We start from the raw sequence: 4,446 nt of genomic DNA on the forward strand, positions 1-4,446 counted from the left end.
AGACCCCCTGGCCCCTCGCAGCCCCCTGCCCACCCTCCCCCCCGCAGCCTTTCCTGGCCTCAGCTCAGCCCCTCGAAGCCCCCCCGGCCATCCCAGCCCCTTCCCCTGCCCAGCCCTGCTCTGCCTCAGCCCCCAGCCCTGTGACGCTGCCAGGCTGGATCAGGCCTCAGACGGTCCAGCCGTCTCCCCGCTCTGCCCCACTGCGTGCTGGCCTCCTCACCCCCACATGCAGCCCTGTTTCCCCCATGGCTGTCCCCTGCTCCAGCCCCCACCCGGCACTAGCTTGGGCTACTGGTTTGCTCTTCTCTGCCAGGTAAATCCCTGGGCAGTGTGCTGGGCCTGTCTTTGTGGAGCAGCTGTATTTGCTGGCCCCTTGGCCACATACCTTCTCCCTCTCTGACACCCCACAGCCACCACCACCTCCTGCCCCAGGGATGCTCCGCTTTACCCCCTGCGTTACGCCTCTGTCCCTGTGCAGCCTGTGCTGCAATGGCACTGCCTTTCCCCATGCCCGCTGCAGCTTCTGCCCCACGGGGAGCTCACGCCAGCCCTTTCCTGAGGCAGCTGTGGTCAGTTTCCTGCCGACAGAGCAGCTCCCGTCCCGCTCTACCCCATACCTGCGCGACATCCCCGTGCTGCACTGTCTGCTGCCACTCCTCGCTGCGGCGCAGTCTGCACCATGCTGCTGCCCTCTCCTTCCCTCCCAGCTCTCCTGCTCTGGGGTCCTGTATGTGCTGCTTAACCTGCTGCCCCTGTAATGCTCTGCTCCATGCATCCCTGCCCTGCCGGGGCAGGCACCCTGCGTGTCCCAGCTCTGCTGCATGCCTCCTTCGCTCTTGTACCCCAGAAACACCTTCTCCTGCCTCTGCTCCCCTTGGGCTTCTGTCTTCCCTCACTGCAGCTCCCACGCACCATCCAAACACAGCTGCACCCTCCAATTTCTTTTTCTTCTTCCCCGCGCATCCCTTTTTTCCTCCTAACCCATCTCTTTTGTGACTCCCAAAGGCAGGCCTGGTGTTTCCCTGCATATCCTCCCTATGCATCCCTCTCCTTCCCCTCCCTTTCCTTTGATGCTCCCTGCCCTTGGCTTCTCTCTGTCCCTGCTCCTGCCAGGTAAACAATCCTATTTGTCACCTGTCAGGTCCCTGTGACTCCCCCGATTAGCTGGTCCGAGGGGGGGTAGGTGGGAGGGGGACGGTGCCGCAAGGCTCACAGGTTCTCCCTTGCCCAGAGGGGCCGCAGGGGTTCCCTTCCCACGGCCCTCACTGGAGACGTGACTCATCCCTTCCTTTTGCCGACTTTTGCCGTAGATCCCTCTGATGTGGTTTGGGCTCCTGAGGCTGCAGGGACCCAGTGTTTGGACCGCGCTGTTTTCATTGAGAAACTTGGAGACAAGACTTGTGCTTTTCTGAGGATTTTTCAGAAGGAATTTTGTTGGGTTCTGGTTTAGACAGAGTCTTAAACAAGACCTAGTGGCCACCTGATCTACACAGATGTAAATGAGCTATAGCCTTGTTGCAGGCAGTGGAATTAGACTGTATTTAACTGGTGCAGGTGGGAGAGGAGTCCAAGCAATATGGCTCTCACCTTACCATGTACATCTGCATTAGGCATTGCATTGTGTAGGAGCTCTGTGTTGGTTATTACTTTTTCAGTGGGGCAACCATATGATTCTCCCTTTCCCTCTCAAAAATGCTGCCCCAAACTTGCTGCCTAGCATTGTCCATGGCAGGGCACTTCTGCCACTAGCATCTGTGGCTCAGGTGTACTTCAATGGCTCCCGGAGGAAGACATCAGCTCCTATTCTGTTTGAATGGTCCCTTCTAGAATGAAATACCATAAAACTATAAACCGTTCCTTTCCAAATTCAGCGTGTTGTTTTTACAAAGTTAATTTCAAATAAAAATCCCATCAAAAAGGGCCAGTGTGGTCCCTGATCTTTTATGATCTTTCTCACAAGGAAAATCAGGGCTCTCTGGGGCTTTTAGTCTATCTGAATAATTATTAGAAGATTTTTTTTTTTAATGGAAAATGATGCCCATATGTCCTTGCTAAGTGTGAATAAGCTGCTGCAGCCTCTCAACTCATGAGCCTGAAGGAATTTGTAAAATGGATGCTGCTGCCTGTGAGAGCCTTGCCGCTGCGTTAACGTAGCAAGCCGTAAATTCTTAGGAGAGAGTAGTTCATACACACTTGCAAACTTGCATGCACTTCGCTTGTTAGCTCCACTGCCATCTCCCTTCCACACCACCTCCCGCTCCATGCCAGGTCCTTCAAGCCCGGCCACGCTCTGCACAGTCCCCAGGGAGGGATGTGGATACAGCTGGTGGAGGTCTGGCCCCGGCACTGGTGTCTGTGCTGTGGTGGGATCCATGGCGCTGGTGAGCAGCAGCGGGTCCACAGCATCTCGTGCATGGTGCATCGTAAAACCTGCCAGCTCAGAGGGATGCTCTGACCAAAACAAGGCAGACAGCAACAACGCTGAGTGCTTCTGCCTTGTTTTGGGTTTACTGTGGCTTTTTAATAGAAAATACTAGGAGAGTTGACTTTGAAAGCAAGTCAGCTTCTGCAAAAGATGAGCCCACAGCAGATTTGGGGGCCAGCTCTGCTGCCAAGCCTCAGCTGACGACACTCGTGGCTTCACAGTCACATTTGTTTAAAAAATAAAAAAGTTTTTCTCCCCCTTGTTGCTATGTGACAGACCCAAACAAGCAGGAGGGTGACCTTACAAAGGCCAAAAATCTGCTAGACCTTCCCAGGGCTGGAGGGATCTGCTGGTGGGGGGCACTGGGGCTCAGGGTGTTCCTGGGGCTCTGCCTGCTGCCCTGGCCAGACTGGCTCTGCGCTGCCACTGCACAGTGTAAACAGACTAAAAATAGCGATGGTATGTTTCTTGCCATCAGCTGCAGTCATTTTGGATGGGCTTTGTGTATCTTTTTTTCCTCCAAATGGCTATATTTCTAATATCCGGCCTGTGCAGTTGCATTTGGGGTTTTTTTCCTGGCATTACTTGGTTCTTGCAGATTGTAAACAGAGCAGCTCCTGTGCGCTCTGGCCTCCTGAGTCTCAACTTGGAGTGGTGGGGAACACCCCAGGTCCTACGCGCACACAAAACTTCAAGCTTGAACATCTTATGTGAACTATTTGCTTATTTTTGACTTCTACAAAATGACCCAGAAACAAGTAACCCTTACGGTGGCCTTATTTGATGTGGGTTTTAAGCGATGTTGTAGTAAATAACAAAATGTTCCCTGAGTGTTAGCACTGATGGAGCATGATTTCTTAAAAGTGTCACTCCAGCTTCATTAGGCTCTGGTGTGTTGCAGGTTTGAAGGTTTTCCTATTGCAGGGCGATGGGTAAGGTCCCTGCTTTGCTTCTTGGGTCCGAACCATCTCCCCAGTGCAACCTTGCCCTCTGAGGGAATGCTCCTGGCCATTTCTCTTCTGTCTACTTATGTGGGACCAAAGGATGAGAATTATCTTTGAGCCTTTTTTTGGGGGGTAGCTCTGGATGCAATTAGTCCCAACTCTGTTTTTCTTTAATATGAAATTTTATCCAAAAGCTAATAGAGGAATTGAAGGGGCTGGCTGGAAAGCACGGCTATGTGAAATTATTTCTTTCTGAAAGTAAGCTGAAGTCAGCTAGCACGCTTCTGTTTTAAGGAGAGTAAATAAAGTGTAAGGGCCAGTAATGTCACCTGGGCAGCCAGATTTGCTTCCAGGAGGACTTTCCACCAGTGAAAAAGTGGCCGTTTTAATACATGCCTGCCATCAAAGCAGTGTCTTTATCAGCAAGGCTGCAGACGTAGGACTTGTGGATGGCTGAGCAACCAGGCGGGCATCGTCCTAGCCTCGGGACACATCATCTACCAGCATCCAGGTGGAGGTGGCCTCATTGGCGAGGTGGCAGCTCCGAGATGGCAGAGGGGCTGCACATCAGTTCCAGGTTGGAGTTTGGGTGCTGGAGGCTGGGGCAGTTCCAGCTGGGCAGTTTGGGCTGCATCCACTGGAGGGCACTTGTGCTGTCGCTGCACACTGAATTACAGCATTAATTTGTGCCCAGCTCTTCGTTAGCAGCCTTTTGCTTGGGACAGGTTCTGCTCTCACGTGTGTGCTCAGTGGGAGTGATGTGTGTGCACTCTTGGTGACGTCGAGGTTGGTGATCTTCAAACCGATCTGCGCTCTAGGACCAGCTTGCAGGATTAGGACCTAATAGCTTTAAAATCCCCGTGAGCCCCTTTGTCACCCGGCACTGGGTGCTGATGGCATATATGGCCAGGGAGTCTCATTTATCCCTGGCACCAGAAAGAGAAAACCCCGTGGAAAAGAACCACTCAAAACCTGTTGTTGCAGGGATGGTTTTAAAAAGCGTGGGGATTTTTTTAAAAGTTGCATTATGGAAACAACCAGCATGTAACTTTCTCTGTATCTTTCTTTTCTCCCCTC

The sequence above is a fragment of the Haliaeetus leucocephalus genome, unplaced genomic scaffold (genome assembly GCF_000737465.1).
Source record: "Haliaeetus leucocephalus isolate CR32 unplaced genomic scaffold, Haliaeetus_leucocephalus-4.0 Scaffold840, whole genome shotgun sequence".
NCBI classification, from domain to species: domain Eukaryota; kingdom Metazoa; phylum Chordata; class Aves; order Accipitriformes; family Accipitridae; genus Haliaeetus; species Haliaeetus leucocephalus.